This window comes from Larus michahellis, chromosome 7, assembly GCF_964199755.1.
Source record: "Larus michahellis chromosome 7, bLarMic1.1, whole genome shotgun sequence".
Classification (NCBI taxonomy): Eukaryota; Metazoa; Chordata; class Aves; order Charadriiformes; family Laridae; genus Larus; species Larus michahellis.
The window spans coordinates 27,225,225-27,245,166 of record NC_133902.1 but is presented as its reverse complement, the minus strand read 5'-3'; the positions used below and the strand labels follow the sequence as shown (position 1 = coordinate 27,245,166).

The window sequence follows — 19,942 nt, the reverse complement described above, 5'->3', positions numbered from 1 at the left end:
GATCTCACCAGGATTTAAGAGATGCCCTGAATAAAGGAGGAACTTTGGCATAAAAAGGCAGAAAAGAAGAGTCTCAGCCTATGTGGGAGGAGAAGGGGAAGAAGTCTCTGAAGCAATGTTGGTAGGAGAGCCTGGGATGGGTCAGCATGCCCCTGGGGCACACGTGACAGCTTGGCGTTCAGCAGACGAGCGTCCTGCCTCAGTTCTGTCTCTTTTCTGCAACCTTGGACACCTCAAGCAAAACTAAAACAAAACCAAGCAACAGTCATGAGTCAGACCCCTGAGATACACACCCAGGAGAGTCTGGGGTTTCTTTTATTTGTATGTTTTAGTGTCCTTTGCCAAAGGACGTTCTCACTAGGCTGAGAAACTTATGCTGCATGCGCAACCGCATGGGTCTCATGGCTGCTCTTGTGGGAGCCTCACATACCCCTCTACTCAGCCCTAAACTAATTCGCACTTTCTTGTCACCCCATTTGCTTTGAAAAGTAGCTGTTCTGGTCATTTCTGTGTACCAGGACCACAAAACATTGTGGGAAAATGGACAACCAGGCAAGAAACCCAAAGCCTTTTCCTTCAGGGCATATGTTCTACCTTGTCTTGAGAAAATACTTAGCCAGACACACGTGACTGTCTTTTCAGTATCAACTACCTACTTGCTGCTGGATGTAAACCCAGCTGCCTGCAAAGCTTTCTGTAATTTTAGTGCAGCAACTAAATTTAAATCTTTTCCCACATATTATCAATTCAAAACATTTCACAGTAATTATAAATTGCAAATCATTCTTTTTTTTCTTTGCATGATTTCCATCTACTCCATTAGAACATAAACTATCCAACAGCTACCAAAAATATTTGTAAAACATCATTCAAGGCTGTAATTAATAGTGAAACACTTGTTAAAATTGCTTTCCCTCCAATTTCCCTAGCCACCAGCAATATTGTGCAAGTTCTCTGCCTTCTGCTGTCGAAGGGAGTTTTGCTGCTTGGATTTTGAGCAGAAGAGGAGTCCCAAGGTGAGGAAGCGTTGACGCTGTGTATAGCATCTCAGGCCCAGCCATGACAGCTTCACCAGGGACCAGCCACCCGACAGCCCTGGGGGACGTGCTTTGAGACAGCAAAGACCCCGACCCCCAATCCCTTTGCAGCCTGGACAAGCCTCCCCTACCCTGCTCCAGCAGCTGGTTCCCTGCAGCTTCCATTTATCTGCGGTGTCATTCACTCTCCCTCAAGTCATACTCCCCTTCAAATCCTAAACGCAACCCCTGCTCTAGCAGTGCCTGCCATCCACCCATCACTGTCCTTCTGCTGCTGCGCACTGTCCGTGCCCAAGCAGGACCCCGTGTAGCTCTCCCAGCCACAGAGCATCAGTCCTGGTGCTTGTGAGAACATCTCCAAGCATTGTTTGCATGTTTGTATAGATACTTTCAGCAAATCGGTCAATACAAATGTTTCTACAAAATTGCTATTGTCATTCACTCACTTCGTTCAATAACATCCGAAATATTTCCAAAACCCCAGCCGTCCAACAACTGGATTTAAAGGCTGATCACTGGATCTGCTGTGAACAAAATCAAAATCTCTAAACTTCTTACGCTAACAATTTCTCATTAAATTGATACAGCGACTTCTACTGACAAGAAGAATTACTCTAGCCATTTATTGTAGTACTTATTATGAGAATTGGTCTTAAAAAGCAGAAGGAAAGTCAATGAAGCAAGTGCCTTGGGTCAGCTGCTTTTTTAATTACAGTTTTCTGCTAAAATATTATGTTCCTGCATTAACGTACTGCGCTTTAATACACCGCTATGGCCATGAAAATCTTGAAGCAATAGATCCTAATGAATACAAACAAATGCAGACGATTACCCTGTGGGTTCTAGAAGAGCCTTTTCTTTCTTATTTCTTTAGGTTTACAGGAACAATATTTATATCTAAGATTGATGCTTAATTAAGATTATTTTTCTCATATAGGAAGATGTATTAATGGCCTTTGAATCTGCAGTGATTCATTCCTTGACAGAGAGCAGTTCCTCAGGGCCAGACCTGGAAAACTCATCAAAGCAGAATAACTGATTTAGATACAGGTCTGCCATTTTGTCTTTGCTAGAGAGGTGGGAGTTGTTATGTGACTATTTTTGTCTGCAGAAAAATAGAAACCGTTTATTTTTTGTTCCAAGATACCTGTGCTTTTTGATGAAAACGAGCCATGGAATTAATCAGATATTTTTGGGGTATTAAGGTGGGGAAAAAACTAATTGGTCTCATGGAGAATCAACCTTTTAACATTCTGTCTTAACATCTCAGGGATTTGGAGGAAATTAGATTGTTCCGTTTGTCCTCCTTCTCTGATTTTATTTTTGATGGATACTTCTGGTTTTGTACTTGGTGGTATGTAAGGGACATCAGAATTGTACAACAGTTGTTCATCTCTGAATAGGACTTCCCCATATCTTTTAATCAATTGAATAGAATTCAAGTCTAATCCATGGACTAATTGCCTAAAATTAACAAGATCTGAGTATTATTGACATTGATAGGATTATTTTAACTGATATTAACAACCTCCCTAATCTACTGCATAATACACACAAACTCTGCAAAATTGCAATTGCTAGCTGAGCTTACCGCTGCGTCAGCTGTTCCCCTCTTGGTCTCTACAGAATAGGAATATACTCAGTCTTTCAAAGTGAGAGCTGCTAATTTAGATTTAATGAGACACTTGTCATTCATAATTATCAAGAAGTTATTTATTCTCGTGTTGCAAAAACTCAGAATGTGTTTCTGTAAGCTCAAATGCTGTCTTCTGAGCCTGACAAGCCAGGTACTCGCATTTGTTCTGCCACGTTCACATGGATTGAACAAGCATATCCAGATCCTGACACCATGGTTCAGCCAGGCCACACACATCCAGGTCCAAGGGATCACCCTGGGGAGCAGAGGAGTGTTTTCTTCAAGATGGGTCCTCCCTCCACTGGGCTGCACTTACATCAGAGTCTGGAGAAGACCATTTGGATACACCTTGCCTCCCCACTGATCTTATCCTGAGCCTCGTTCAGCTGAGCTCAGGCTCTTAATTTTAGTTTAGCTACTGTCTTTCTTTAGGTCTCTACCATAATCCATTGTTGACACATTGCTCTTCTAAGACAAGAGATCCAGCTAAGAATAGCCCTGTGCTGCAGTGCCTCCAGTGGCTAAATTCCTGCTCCATGTCACCTTTCACTGGAGACTACAAACAGGAACCAGTACAGCCACCTGGCAAACTAAAAGCTGCCAACATCTTAGGTGAATAAATAGCAAGCCTGCTCTCTTATGCTACCTGCCAAAAACATTCACACTGCAAATTATCAAAAAAATTTCCTACAGTATTCACCCACACAAGAGCACTCGTTCCCCTTCGTTAACCAAAGCACAATGAGATGTACCCCTGAATCTTGGAGGTGGAAAGTCTGTTTTTCTCCAAGATGCTAAGTCCATCAAAATTGATCTTACCACACAGTAACTGGCCTAGGACTGCCCTTTACCCTCAGTCACGTGTACTGATGACGCTGAATTTATTGTGGCAATGAAAGAAGGAAAGGAAAGGATGACATTTGCCAAGAAAAGAAGTCTACATCAGTGCAAAAACAAGAAACTAACTTGTAGATTTTTCCAGTTTGAGACATTCTCTACCAGAGATAACCTAGCTCTACACAAAACACTGTTATTGGAAACAAACACAACCAGTTTGCATGCAATGTACACATAGAAAAAGAAAATCCCTACTTATATGGGGAACCTTGTGCTTTCCCAGGCAAGAAGGTTCCTTCAAAGTGACTTCAACTGTGGGTTCAGTTGGTTCTTTGGAAACCACTCATAAGGTGACCTAACTGGCTAAAGCCATCTCCTGATCCCGACCCTGCATAACATGCATTAGGCAAAAATACCTCAAGACCTTAATCACAAGACCGCTTCAACATGTGCTTAGTTTTCAGCGTACACACAGCTGCTCTGCAATCAGTTAACATCAAGGAGACATCTCTGAGTGCTGGCCTGACCTGCATCCTAACATTGCAAACAACTGTTTTCTAAAGGTTTCTGAAGGAGGGATTCAGAGCTCCAGCCTCAGCACACTCCCAAAATAGTAGAAGCTCTCCTGTTGAATACATCATCCTCGTCAGAGGGACTGGATATGTAAACAGTGGGATCAGCGAGCCATCAGCAGTTGTGGGAAAACTCCACCCCATCCAGCCTGACCTTTGACCACTCAATCTTCTGCTGTTTAAATCAAAGAGCTAACAGAAATAAATAAGTGAGATTAAAAAAATATGAATAAACATGCTCCCCACCTCATCCCACCCCCTTTGTCAAAACTATAGGACATAAATTGTTGAGATGAAGTTAAGAAACAGGGCAGTAATAAGAGCTGTATAGCAACCCTGCACACAGAAGTCAAGCTCGTGAATTATTATTTGTTTGAAATTAAGTTACCTGAAGGGCCTCTAAAGCATGGACAGCCTTCCAGGATTCTGCTAAGGAGGATGGGAAGGGTGAAAAGCACCACTTAAACGAAGACACCAAAAGCCCTTAAAGAGCTGCAGGGCTTCTGTGAAAGAATGTGAAATTCAGTAATGATGCTGAGAGCTAAACTTGTTAAGTGCAGTTAAGAGCCATTTCTCCAAAAACCAATTCACGTTTTCACCAGTGAGTATCACCTTTGCTGAAAAAGAAGCTTTATTCTGATCTTTGCTATTTCCCATGAACCTAGCACTAAGAAACCAATAACAGACAGCTTAGTCTGTCCTCGCAAATAGACTGTGATAAATGGTGCATCCTAAAAGCTATCTACTCTCGGAACTCCACATGATCCACTTAATTGGCCAACTGATTAACTGATTATTTTTTTTCCAGGAGAAACTAATTAGCTCTACAGGGTGAGGGTTTTTGGGATGCTTCTAGATATTTCAGCTATACACAAGGCAGAATCCCAGTCCCCCAAAATCTTAAAGCTTTACAGTACTTGTGGTGGGAAAATGTACCTTTAAGCATTAAACGAAGTCAGTGAGTCACTAGTGGCACTCAAAGCACCATGTAGCGGGTTGACAAATGATGGTGTAATTTTTCTATAACGAAGTAAATCGGAGCAGGGAAGGTTTATATAAAGTAACACAGAAAGCCAATGTTGGGGCCAGGGCTGCAACCAGACCCCATGCACGTGTGAGGCTTAGTCCATCTGATCAGAGATCTGACTCAAAGCTTGAACCCACAGTACCAGGACGCAATTACTACAGGTAGCAAAGATCACCGGAAACTGGTATTCATTACTGGGCCAGAAAGATTTCTTCTGCAAATCTCAGACATATTCTGGCCATTCTCTGAGGGCATCCCAGGATTGCCCATTTTGCAGATTTTCACAGAATCACAGAATGGCAGGGGTTGGAAGGGACCTCTGGAGATCATCTAGTCCAACTCCTGCCAGAGCAGGGTCACCTTAGAGCAGGTTGCACAGGAACGCGTCCAGGCGGGTTTTGAATGTCTCCGGAGACTCCACCACCTCTCTGGGCAGCCTCTTCCAGTGCTCTGCCACCCCTCAGGGTAAAGAAGTACCTCCTCATGTTTAGGTGGAACTTCTTATGCTCAAGTTTGTGCCTGTTACCCCTTGTCCTGTTGCGGCACCAGTGAAAAGAGCCTGGCCCCGTCCTCCTGACACCCACCCTTTAAGTATTTATAAGTGTTGATAAGGTCCCCCCTCAGCCGTCTTTTTTCCAGACTGAAGAGATCCAAATCCCTCAGCCTTTCTTCATAAGAGAGGTGTTCCAGTCCCCTAATCATCTTGGTAGCCCTTTGCTGCACCCTCTCCAGCAGTTCCCTGTCCTTCTTGAACCGGGGAGCCCAGATTCTCAGTTCTCCTCACATCCTCTGGTATCACCACAAATTAATGAGCTGAACTTCCTCTAATCTTTCTTGGCAAGGCCTGTAGGATTTAAGTATCAGATATCCACTGTGGTGACTCCCAGGACAACAAAGATAGGGTTACCTACTCAAAATTCATCCACACTGACAAGTCATGGCACAAAGCACCTCTGCACAGGGGCTGAACAACCAAACAACCCCACCACTGGCGCAGGCAGCCGCCGGGACGCTGCCAGTTGCGCTTGGGCACAGCTCAACAGGTTGCAAGAGCAGATGTTAATGCTGCAGGATCAACCTCGGTAGCCTCTTCAAGGCAAAATTCCTGCTAATTCAGGGATTTGAGCACATGTGGAATAAAGACTGGATCCAAATTTTAACACGTGCACTCTTAAAGGCTGAGATACACACGTAATGGAACAAACAGAAAATTTAAGGCAGACCAAAAATACAACATGGACAGATACATGAGAAATAGCATCAGAACACAGTGTCCAACAATTTTCCAAGTACCAAAATAGTCATGCCAGCATGTCTGAAAATCCAGCTAGTTGTCACTAACTAGCAGTTTAACTTGAGCTCAAGCTCCACGCAGAAGCCTAAGCACAATCGTCATTCATGAGAAAGCAATGACTAAGGGATCTCAGACGCAGGCGGAAGAAAAGTGTCATGGGCTATAGTAACATCAGCATTTACAGTAGGCTTTTCTGAAGTCCCCAGTATTACCCAGACATTGGGTATGGATAGATGACTGTCACCAAGACATATAATAATGACTTTACAGGGAGCTTCTCATCAAAAGGGGAAGAAATGTCACCCTGCAAAATGGGCACCCTGAGGGCAGGAAAACAGAGCAAAGACAATAGCTTAACTATTCTTGGATGCCAAATAGTCCCTGCTGGAGAAGTTCAACAGGAGGCAAGATTATAATGGCTTGTCTGCTTTCCTCTTTCCCTCCGTTACTAAAAATCCCTTTCAAATACTGGACTGTAGGCTGGAGAGAGAGTCAGAGAAGAACGTCTGGAGGAAATCTTTGAGAAAAACATCTGAACAAAAATGATTTGCTGTTCAAGGAATGCTTTGTTGGGTGTTTGCTTTTTTTGTCTTCTTTTCTTTTCTTTTTTAAAACACTAGCATTGCCAAATTTATTCAATTTTACCTTGAAGAAAATTTACCTTTGCTGTTTAAATGACAAATGAGAGCAAAAGAAAAAAGCAGCAGCACATAAAGACTCCATCTGGAAACAATTTTTGGAAATTAAATCCAGGCAATGCAAGAAGGGTTTATTTTCTGGCATGGTATGACACTGAAGTTACTACTTCAACTTGTTTCTATAATTAGGGCCATGAAGCCAAAGTCAAGAAGCTTCCAAGAGCACAAGAATATGAATAACCATTCAATGCCTGTAATGAGACTACCACTTCACCACTCCTTCTGCCATAATTGTTCCTTAAGTTTTCTCTTTACACTTCATCATCCAACTGGTTTCCACAAGGACACGCCTTAAATAAAGGTGCAAGTACCTATCCTTTTTATGTATTAAGCAACAGTCTACAGTACAGATCCTCTTCATTCTCCCTGTGGAACAAAACCTTCACTTAGGACATCCCAAGTGCCAGACTTACTTCAACTGGGAGAAGGCTTTTAGTTCAGAAGGGGCTGACACAACCCACTGAACACAGTGTCTCCAGCCACTGCCACTCCCAGCCGCTCCCAGCTGCAACTTATTTCCAAGTACTTGGGTTGCTCGCAGGCTGTAGTGCTTATGAGTCTCCCAGGACACCTTAGACATGGATTGAATTTATCCCCATGCTCTAAGGGAATACAAACCTGAGAAAGACAGAAAGACGGTTTCTATCTTCAAGCAGAAGATACAGCAGCAAGCCCTGGGAAAATGAGATCTTGGCTGCAGCATTCCCAGTAGAGCTCCATCATGCAAACCCTCATTCTTGTACAGATTCTCCTTTGAATGCATCTGAGGCAAAAATTAAAAGGGATGTCTACTTAAAGCAGCTAGCCCTATAGCAACCACAGGCCTGCCTTACAGAGCTTCTCCCTCCATGCAAAGAGACCATCTGCTGATAAGTTAAGCCGTACCAAGTAGTCTGTACCAGAGTCCAGTAGATCAGTGCGGTCTCTGACCAGGGAGGAGAGCAGAGTGACCAAACCAGGGGTCCTTATTAAGCACCGATTCTGAGTATTTGAGCTGATCACACTCTCACTAGTGGCACAGAAAAAGAGAGTCTCTCCGTGCCTTAAATCTAATCTGGAGACAAGCCAGCACTGGGAGTGACCAGTGGAGTTCAGGCAACATGAACTTCCCCCATTTATACCTACTTAAAACTTCTGGATTGATTTCAGGTTTAGAGAGGTGACTGCAGTGATGGGGCCTTGTACTGACCAAACCCTGGATCACGGCAGAATTAGCTACACCTGAAGAAAATGTCAAGACACCCCACAGAAGGGACAGATGGGAAGCCATGCTCCTGGCCACCGCTGAGGCCACGTCATTTAACAAGGCCCACCAGAGAGGGAGTGAGTACTGGGACGTTCCCTAAAGTTTAGTGGCACTTATTCTGGTGACAGATTCTTGGAGCCACATTGCAAGGATGGTGAATCCCATTCATTAGTGCACCCAGGTAACCTAAGCAAGCAGCTGGGTTATTCTTTCTGCAGGCAGCAGAAATACACAGCCTTTGCGTTTAGAATATACACATCCATTCTCCATACAGACATGGAACCAAGTGCACAGTAACCAGCCTGAACCTGCAACAATGAAGAAGATCCAAGGTCAAGAGTGGGGAAACACCAAAAATCTAGCATTTCAGCATCATCCCAACAGCTCTGAGCACCATGACGCGGAGGACTCTAAAATATTACTAGCAAACACTGTGCAGGCTTGCTGAGAGTTACAGCATTACCCTGACATAAGGGCTGCCATGGCCCCAGGGAATAGGAAAATGAGCTCTGCAATATCTGCACATCTCAGCAGAGTGTTAATGTTCATCTCTTTTGCTAGTCAGAGACATGACAGCTCCGCAGTGAGCGCAGAGGACACTGCCACAATGTCCTTCCAGAACACAGAGGCCGGAGCAACTTCCCACTGTCCTTAGTTGAAAGAAGATTTAGAAGCTGCTCCGTATATTAGAATCATAGAACAGAATCATAGAATCTTCATGGTTGGAAGGGACCTTTGAGATCATCGAGTCCAACCAGACACACACAAAAACCCCCACTACAATCTCTGTCACTAGAGCACGCCCTGAAGTGCCAAATCTACACGTTTCTTAAACACCTCTAGGGATGGTGACTCATCCACCTCCCTGGGCAGGCTGGTCCAGTGCCTGACCACTCTTTCAGTAAAGTAATTCTTCCTAATATTTAATCTCAGCCTCCCCTGCCGCAACTTCAGACCATTTCCTCTGGTCCTGTCATTATTTACTTGGGAGAAGAGGCCAACCCCCACCTCTCTACAACCTCCTTTCAGTAGTTGTAGAGGGCAATGAGGTCTCCCCTCAGCCTCCTCTCCTCTTAGCACAGGGGTAGGTGCAGTCACACCTACACCTGCGAGCTAACACAGTGATACTTGACCCAGCCTCAGGGTCCTCACCCATGGACCTGCCAGCTGGGAACCCCCAGCCTGCTGTGCATACTGCCATAGCCACCTTCCTCGTAGTGCCAAGTCCCAGCGTGATTGCATAGGCTGCACTCCCTGGAGACCATGGTTAGACACACATGCAGAATAAACTGTGGCAGTAAAGCCAGCGATCCAACAGAATCTGACAGTGCTAGCACTCAAACCAGAAAGAACCTATAGGGCTTGAAGTCTTTGAAACTATAGAAGGTGGGCTTTTTATTTCCACGTCACCTGGGAGAACAGCATCATGCACTACGTCCCACGACGCAAAAATCCAGATGTGAACACAACACGCTATGCACACAACTTCCCGCAGGCTTTTACCTGTAATGATTTTGTTTATTTCTGCATCTCTTCAAAACAACATATGCCTTAAGTATTTTGAAGACATTAGTTATTCAGACACGGACATTAAATCTGAGCAAGACTTTCTCTGCATCCGTTGTTCAGAGGGGAAAAAAACCACCAAAAACCAACCAAAAAACCACCATTAAAAATTAAAATTAAGGACTTTCACTGAGAGGGAATGGCAAGATTCTGACATAACTGAACCTGAAAGATTTATTTTATTTTTTTTTATTTTAATCAGACCTCCATTGGATCTGTGAGTCCTCCTTAAAACCTGACAGAAGAGGATGACCTGTAGGTAAACTTTCTTAAATTAATCAATGGAAAACACTACCTGAGCCAGATAAACCAGAAAGAAGGTTTTGCTGCTTAAAAATATCTCTTAAACAGGAAAGAAAAACACCTACAAGAAAGCAATACATTGCAAACTGAATATAAGAGAAGTTTTTGATGTGGGTTATAAAGTAAAATAAGCAAAATTAGGAAATTAGTAAAGGAAGAAAACAAACCAAGGAGGAAGCAGCAGCAACCAGAGGAGTTGATACAAGCAGGAGAAGGATTTGGTGGCAGGTGGCAATTATAGCAGAGAAGGTCCAGACAGTTCATTTGAAAATATTAGAAAGAGTCTGAATCCCACCAGAAATCCACCACTGAGCGGGAACACTGGTGTTGTTAATAGTACAAAGGAGCATTTATTCACTAAATGACAGTAAGATAATTCCAGTAGTAACTCAGGAGGAAAAGCCAAATGAGTTTGAAAAGACCTGGCTAAGGAAAAACTCGCCTCCCTTCATTACACCTCTGAATGCTGGATTTGCAGCATATCTCTGAGTGGGTATTTTTCATTGTCAAAATAATGGAAGAGCTGCAAAAATTATGAAAAAAATAAAAAGATGATTAGCATTACCTATTTCCAACGTTATGGAAAACAGAGCTTGTCAGACTAACCTGATATCTCTTCTATGAGATTAAAAGTTTGGTTGATACATATAATAAAGTCATTGTAATATACTTAGACTCCGTAATATATTATGGTTTCTGCAATGCATTTGACTTGGTACTAAATGACATTTTGATTAAGAAGATATAGCAATAAAAATAAACTCAGAAGACACTGAATGGATCAAACACGAGATAAGTGGTGTGTCTCAAATGCAACAGTAAATGTGAAGCATGTCATGTAGATATGCATCAAATGGGATCCTGCAGGGACCCATTCTTAGCCCAATGCTATTAACCATTTTTAGAGTGACCTGGAAGAAAGCACAAAATCAATATACATGGAGTCCAGAGATGATGCAAAGCCAAGATTTGAACAGCTATGGATAGCAAAGAATATGGCTTAGTGAACAAAAGTCAAACGACTGCTTGACAAGCAATGCATAAAATAAGGACCAAAAAGTGAGGACACAAATCTAGGAACACAAGGGACAGGCCTTATTTACAGGACTGTGATCCGGGAAACAAAAATTTTCAAAAAAACCCTCAACTTCGTCATCACAGATGACCAGCACGGAATGTAACAAAAAGATTGCAATGGTATACTTGGTTGTATAAAAATAATATCCATTAGGGATAGAGAAGTTCTAATAGCTTTGTACTTGTCCATCATGTGATATTCTAAGTTTAGAAATTATCTGGAAAACAGAAGAGAGTTCAGAAAAGCCACAAGAATCAGGAAGATTTTGGAAAACCCCTTAGAGATTCCAGATTCTTTTATTTCAATACAGATATTTGTCTGATCACAAGGAATTGCAGAAGCCCAAATTAATATAAGGAATAACTTTAAAGGATGGTTCTTATGCCCTAAAATAAAGGCACATCTGGGGACTTTGATTCAGAATGTAATGGTTCCAACTCAGTAGTTTAATTAAATAGTCGATCAATGTATTTTAAGAAGTCCTTCAAATTAAGTTTCTTTATTGACCCTGAGAAAATCAAGATGTATGCTGGCATTGTCACATATTATAGATGATTACGTAAAGATCAGCGCCGTCATGGGATACAGCCTTTCAATACCTAGAAATTGGTACATTCAAAGGAAAACTAAGACTTAAAAAAACCACAAAAACAAAACCCCAAAAAAACCCCACCCCAAACCCCACAGTGAAGATAGCTGATGAAGGTCACAACTCCCAAGGATAAAAGGAGAGTCCCCATCACTAAAAAGGCATTCGTCAGCACCAGACTCCTTCCAAAAGGATGTCACATGAGATCAAACATGATTTCGTTTAAGTCCTAAATAATGGTGAACAGAGTAGATTTCAGTGGTGTCTTCTGGACTGGTTATTTAGGTATTAGCTCAAAAATTCAATCCTGTATTTTTTCAGGGAAAACCGTTGAACGTGACTATGCTGCCTGGTATCATGGCATGGGAGATTATGAGGCACTGGGAGCCCAAAATAGGTTGACCAGTTTAATTTCATTCTGAATCTTACAACAATCCTCCAGGAATAAAATGTGTAATCCAATAAGCCACCCAAATCTCCATAGTCTAATCACATTATTTTAAGCCCCTTTTAATCAACTTAAATTATTTCTTCATTAATCACATTTATGGTGACTCAGATCAACCCCAATCCTTAAATTTAGCAATGAAGTTCCAAAAATCAATAGAATAAAGTAATCAAACTGTTTTAATGTTAATATTTTTTTAAAATTCTGATTGTCATTCATCATTGAATTATTAATAGGTTGAGACAGAATTCATAAAGCCAAATATGAACTATGTGGGCAAGCTAGCAACATTGTTTTAGCTAGTCTATAATGCACTTGGGGGTGAAATTTTGCCTCGAGTGTGCTGTCTAAAGACCCCAGCTTTCTGTGAGAGAGAAAAACAGCTTTCAGCATCGCCAACAAATACATTCGCTCCTCCAAGGACGTTGTTTATCAATTTAGAAAAGCGTCCTTGAGGTGTAGGAGTTTGTACAGCTGGTGTGCAGGCTCTCCGCGGGGGTACAGGCACCACCTCCGCGGGAACCCATGAGACAGATCCCCGCGGCAGCCCCAGCGCTCCCCAGCTTGCCCAGCATGAGTGGGTGTGTGGTCCACCTCCCCATGTGCGCGGGACACCCGTGGACCTGAGTTGTCCCATTTTTGCTTTACTATCCCTCATCAACAAGCTTCATCACAAAACTAGGTTTAGGGAAATCTTTCTGATTGCTCCTCTACAAAGCATACATCTGGGTATGGAGGGTATATACACATGCAAAAATTTCTGAAGTATTTTACTCCCATCTACAGTTTCTTAACTTTGCAACTATGTGCACAGGGCATACAATATATTCACCTTCAACATCCTTAGGCTGAAAAGCTAGGCTGCAGGTATAAATTACGCCTGCTGATAGAAGAGCTGACTGCGTCAACCCATAAAACACACCCCTATACTGATAGAGGAGTTGACAGGGCTAAAACTGACGTACAAGTGAAACAATTATTTCAATAGTCTACTTAGCGACAGCATAACAAATTAAATGTCTCCCTTAAAAGCAAAACACAGATTTCCCCAATAACACAAAGGAAATAAGTATTCAAGAGACAGCTGTGGTAGCCTCATTAAATCATATTATGTGAATCTAATAAGCTGGCATATTCCAAATTTTTACCAACGCAGACACTGAATGTTTGCATTACTCATCAAAATCAGGAGCAAGGGATGCTAAGCCTTCACAGCAAACTGCAGCATCACAAATATTCAATTTATTTAAAGAATAACTGATTTGCTGTGGTGATATGTTACAATTTTTATCACATTTCTTCAAAACTATCCACCTTCAACGGCAAAAGTCGCCTGTTTCCAGGAGCTCAAGTCTTAGGAAGAGAAAAATCAGTCTTTTTTTTTTTTTTTTCTTTTTTTTTAATTAATACAGGACTGCAATTGTAATGTAATTTTATTCTGGTCATAGATTTTGCTACATAATTATAATTCCTTTTTCTCATAAGTAAATTAGCTGCATGCCTGAATATTATGGTCCCTTGGGTTTCGCACAGCACATGTATTTTTACTGTTTAAGTATATCACCAACCTGGTGTAATTGCTTCCATCCAGCTAATATTTAAACATGATGAATGAGTGGCAGCAGGGCTATTAAAAAAAAAAAATCTAACTACAGTACAATTGTACTGTAACTGCAACATAACTTAGTTCTTTATAAGAAGAAAATAACCTCTGAAATCTCCAATAGTTTTGTACGCTTGCAACGTTTAGAAAAATGTTGAGCAAGAAAAAAAAACATTGGGTCTGCTACCAGAAAAGTGGGAATCCCCCTGGCTTCTAGTTCTGCTCATAATCCCTGGGAAGATCCCTTAGCAAACGCTCTCTGCTCTGGATTTGGACTCATGATTTCTGTAAGACTCAAAAATGTTTCTGAAGCACAAATCTCAGTACCTCAGTAACACTGCACCAGGAGGGGATGCACCACCATCCCTCCGTCCTGCACCACCAGCTGAGCTGCTGCCACTGGCGAGCACCAGTCCATTGCTTCTGGTTTCACGTATAAACCCTTCAAGGCTTTCAGCCACACAGCATGATTATAGAACAACTGCACTACTGTGCTTGACCCACTCCGCTCAATATTGCGGATGTTATTGTATTAAACGGGAGGTTTTATTAAACAGGACGTCACCTGTTGTGGCAAGACACGCGAAGGTAGGACAGGTTTTATCCCTGAGCATCTCTCCATCTGCTGGAAGGACTCACATCCGCGCCAGATGGCTCATACCTCCCTGCAGCGGCTGGGGGGAGCTGGGTGCATTAGAGGGAATCACAAAAGCAAGGGTGCTGGGCAGGCGCTTTTTAACGTATCTGAAGAGAAATGCCAGGGTATGAATTAAATCCCAACCCTTCTCAGGGTGTTTGCTCTATTACTACGGATAGAAGGAGAAATCTACTTCCACTTGGAATCAGAGCCTAACTTCATACACATCCCACGCCTAAATATTTCTTTCAAAGACAAGCACAGGGTCATCCCCTCTGTCAAAAGACTGAGGTGACAGCAAAACCATTCTTGCAAGGACTCCGTGGCTGGCACCCAAGAGTCCTTGTACTGGAGGGGTGTCAGGTTTATTTCTGTCCAAGAGCATACAAGCCCCTGAAAGCAAGGCCTGATTTACGATCTTTGACGTACTCCATAAGGGCAGCTCTTCAATTCCCTCCCAGTGATGCCATGCCACTTTTTTGGAAGTGTGAAACAGGGACTGTGGCACACACAGCGTAAGGACGAGTCCCCACTGCAGCCACGATCCCCTGAGGACATGGGGGCACTAAGTCCCTCCTCATCACAGCCCCCATTGCCGAGGCTTGCCTTCTCTGAGTGGGTGCTGTCACCACTAGACTTTGGTCACAAGGACAAGCACCCCCATTCACATGCACCCCCCTCACAGCTGCGTGGCACACGTGTCTCCGGCCATGGTGTGCACCATGGGAGCCCAGGGACGGCTGCAGGAGCACCCCTCGCCTGGGGGTTACAGGCATGGCAGGAAAGGGGGCACTTAGCAGCAGGGCCTGCAGTTTGGGGAAGCTTTTTGTTTTGGGAGGTCCACATTTTGTATTTGCCTTCTTGAGGATGGAAAGCCACAGGCCCCATCGCTAAAACACACGCTTCCCCTAGTCCTCTTGCACAGTTGCCACTAACACCAACGGGCACGCTCTCCAAAGCGATTCCAGAAGGTCCTAAAAGACATCTGTTAAATACTGGCAATGTTTAATTTTGCAAGTGTCCACAAATGATGGCAGGAGCATGGTGTGAGTGAGATACGGCTCTAAAGCTGGGACAAAATGTGGGACTTACAATTACGCTGGAGAAAATTAAGCAAAAGCCATGCCTGCCAAGCACACATGACACTCTACATTACTACAGAGTCACAACAAAGATGGAAGCTATTTACAAGATGCATAAAATACATGAAGGAAAGGTATTCACAGGAAATTGCCGCTAAGCACTAGGAACCACTTTTCCACGGACAAAAAAATCAGCTCAGAACTCAAAGTCCATTCAATGGGTCCTTTAAAATACAATATGATTTGCAACAACTGTGCGATTTAGCAGTTGCTCATTTTAAGTTTTAATCATACAAACACTTACATGCACATTTAGTCCCCATGGTCACACTGTTCATTTGTTAATATCCTATTCAGCAGAAAAGAGGTGTGCCTGTACATTTGTTCATCCAACATGTCCTCAAGTCCTTAAACACCAGGGCTCTGGCTTTTCAAGACTTTTAGAGCTAATCCCTCCCACCAGGGAAACATAGGTTCTGAGTTTGTGGCTGCAGTTTTTACATAAGCAGACACGGTGAAAAGATAAATTACAAGGAAAAGCCTTTTTCTTGCTCCAAAAGCATTAGCTCACTCTTTTCTTCTTTCTTGTTCTTTTTCATCAGTTCCTTTAGGTGGGGCAACAAACACCCCCCTGCAGGTTGCTCCAAGGCATCTAACAGGTATAAGAATACAGCTTCATTTAGCTGCAGAACTTGCTAACTCTTTGGAAAAAGAAAGAGAGCGGAGCGGGCAAGGAAGCGCCCTGGCAGTAGGGAGCCGGCAGCAGCGAGTGCCCGGGGGAGCCGGGGGCACACACTCATTATCAGGGGGGATGGCTCCAAATCCAGCGTGCTCGGGAGAAGACAACTTTTCAGCTCCATTTTTACAAATGACACTGTATTTTTTTTTCTAGCTGGTGGCTGCAGGAAAATCATATTGCTGTAAATATGCCATTTTGCTATTTTTTTAAATGTGTCCATCTTTTAATGGAAGACTAAAAAGGACAATAATTAAAAAAAGATATAGTTTTCTGAAAATTATAGAATCCATTTGCTTTGCCTGTCAGCTTTTAATTTCAAAGCTCTTAATGAAATTTCCAGTCTTAACCCTAAAGCAAAGCTTTATGCAATGAAGGGCAGACCTGCTAGAGAGCAGCTCGGTGGAAAGAGACCTGGGAGTCCTGGTGGACAACAGGATGACCACGAGCCAGCAATGTGCCCTCGTGGCCAAGAAGGCAAATGGCATCCTGGGGTGCATCAAGAAGGGCGTGGCCAGCAGGTCGAGGGAGGTCATCCTCCCCCCCTACTCTGCCTTGGTGAGGCCACACCTGGAGTACTGTGTCCAGTTCTGGGCTCCCCGGTTCAAGAGGGACAGGGAACTGCTGGAGAGGGTGCAGCAAAGGGCTACAAAGATGATGAGGGGACTGGAACACCTCTTTTATGAAGAAAGACTGAGGGATATGGGTTTCCTAAGTCTGGAAAAAAGATGGCTGAGGGGGGACCTTATCAACACTTATAAATACTTAAAGGGTGGGTGTCAGGAGGATGGGGCCAGGCTCTTTTCACTGGTGCCCAGCAAAAGGACAACAGGTAATGGGCACAAACTTGAGCATAGGAAGTTCCACCTAAACACGAGGAGGAACTTCTTTACCCTGAGGGTGGCAGAGCACTGGAAGAGGCTGCCCACAGGGGTGGTGGAGTCTCTGTCCCTGGAGACATTCAAAACCCGCCTGGACGCATTCCTGTGCAACCTGCTCTAAGGTGACCCTGCTCTGGCAGGGGGCTTGGACTAGATGATCTCCAGAGGTCCCTTCCAACCCTATGGTTCTATGATTCTATGATCTGTTTAATTATAATAATGAAGACTTTGGTAATGCATTTAGAAGAATTACAGTATAATCAGGGCTGTATCCACAGAACAGCTTTGTTGTACCCAGGAGAATTCGTCTGTCTTAACTAAGTCTCCTCTCTCAGACGCAGAACATAGCGACTTTTTCATCTGAACTACCTTACGTAATTGCACAACAGCTCTACTTATTGCATACAGCATACATTGTTTTTCAATGCAGTTTCTAATACTACCGTCATGCTTCTTAAAGCAAAAAAAATATAGAAGAACCAGAAAACAGTCCAGATAATGTCTTTGTATACACTGGATGGAATGCACATGCTTCAGTCATGTAGTTCAGTAAGGGGGGCAGCAGAAAAATATGAATGCCCTAATGCTATTATTAACCTGAATCAGGATCAAATTCTCACACAAAGCAATTGTTCTTTACTTACCTGGATGTAACGAAAGCAGAATCTAGCCCACAGGAGCAATGTGTGAGGTTCATGGAAATCCCACTCTTAATTATACCATATTTTCTGGCTACATTCTTTTCAGGTGTATTTGGAGTCAGGAGAACGGTACAAAACACTGTAGTAGCACCAGGTAATTTACAGGCAGATTAGGAAAAAAAAAATAAAATCTATTACAACTATCATAGCCAGTAAAGTCATTAATTTCAGTGAATTTTGTCTCTGCTGCTTTCTGATTTTGAATCAATATTGAAGCTTATGGAAAATATTTTCCTCCTTCTGCCTATACATGAACAAAATGGATTAAAGTTGTTATTGTTTGGTTTTTTTTTTTCCCCAGATAATGTTTTCAGCTGGGATCATTATTAACCGAAAGAAGAAAAATAATCAACTCTTTGTATGCAGTAAAGTGGCAAACACTTTTTAACTATGTGCTTTGGAAAATAATACATTTCTAACTCATTTTCCAAACGCAATTAAATTATCTGTCAATGAGTTCTTCAGCTACTAGGTAAATTGAGGCATGTCAGATACTCTGTAATTGCTGAATGTTCTCTATTGATCAAAGCACACTGGTGTAGCTCAACAAACTGAAACAGTATTATTGCCCTCATGAAAAATGAATGCTTCATCCTGCAACCATTTGCCAGCATCTGAAAATGCAAACGCTGGTCTAAGTGCTCCAAGTGAAGCGCGGTCCTTTGGCGAGCCCAGTGCACCATGGAGAGATTTTGGTTGTGCTGTTTTTCTGTTAACAGGCTGGCACAACCCAACCTCAACCATCAGTTCCTTTCTAAACCCTGACAGAAAACACAATTCTCTCCTATCAGTAACAACATGCCCAGAATAAACTCATATACAGCAGTTGGGGTTGTTCAGCCTGGAGAAGAGAAGGCTCCGGGGAGACCTTACAGCAGCCTTCCAGTACCTGAAGGGGGCCTACAGGAAAGATGGGCAGTGTAGTGATACAATGAGAGGGGTAGTGGTTTTAAATTGAGATAGGGTAGCTTTATATTAGGTATTAGGAAGAAATTCTTTACTGTGAGCGTGGTGAGACACTGGAACAGGTTGCCCAGAGAAGCTGTGGGTGCCCCATCCCTGGAGGTGTTCAAGGCCAGGCTGGATGGGGATTTGAGCAGCCTGGTCTAGTGGGAGGTGTCCCTGCCCATGGCAGGGGGGCTGGAACTACATGATCTTTAAGGTCCCTTCCAACCCAAACCATGCTCTGATTCTATGATTAGGGAAGCATATGACGCTACGAAAACCAGAAATTAGCCAAAATATTAAATTACAAAGGATAAATTTGGATGGGGTCTAAATACAACCTTTGATTTCAGGGTCAACATGGCTATCAGAAGTGGAAGAAGGGAAGTAACTAAACCTGTGAAGAACCGAAGGGTAGAACATTTTTAGAGTATTAACTGAGCTGGGCTGTTACCTCCCAAGATTTATAGCTTACTTTTGGTGTCACTGTCATTCTGGATACCTTAATACCTTAACTTGAGGAGTTTTCTCTTTCTCCACTGCCTGAAAACACAGGGCTTGAAATAGAATTCTGAAATCCAAGCAGGAGACATACAAGACACAGTATGAAGCAGGTTTTCCTTGCATCCCATTTCTGAAAAGCTCAAGTACAGGTACCACATATCATTATACATAGAAATAGAGGTACTTACATATCAACACTGAAGCAATAGATCTGACTCCAGAGTAACGTTCACTTTAGCCGAACTTCACTTATTTTGCTTTGCATGAAGCATAGAGCTAATGATACATCCCCAACTCTTGATGAGTCAATGACATGTTTAAACACAGATCTACTGTATTCAGTGAAACTTAAAACATATTTAATGCTTTGCTGATCTCAGAGGCTCACCCACAGTCATGCAGAAAGGAGAGGGCAGAGGAGCTGTGAACGCTGCTGACATGCTGTTATATTGAGCCACAAAACCGCCCTTCTGTTTTCAGAGATCTCTCTAACTCTGTATCAAACCTACGTTTCATGAATCA

At 42.8% G+C, this 19,942-nt stretch overlaps 1 protein-coding gene across 1 annotated transcript in view; it reads right to left on the bottom strand.

Annotated features, from left to right (window-relative positions):
* Positions 1–19,942, bottom strand: part of PLCL1 (phospholipase C like 1 (inactive)) — a 215,872-nt gene that overhangs the window by 46,078 nt on the left and 149,852 nt on the right. The gene's annotated exons all lie outside the window — the stretch shown is intronic.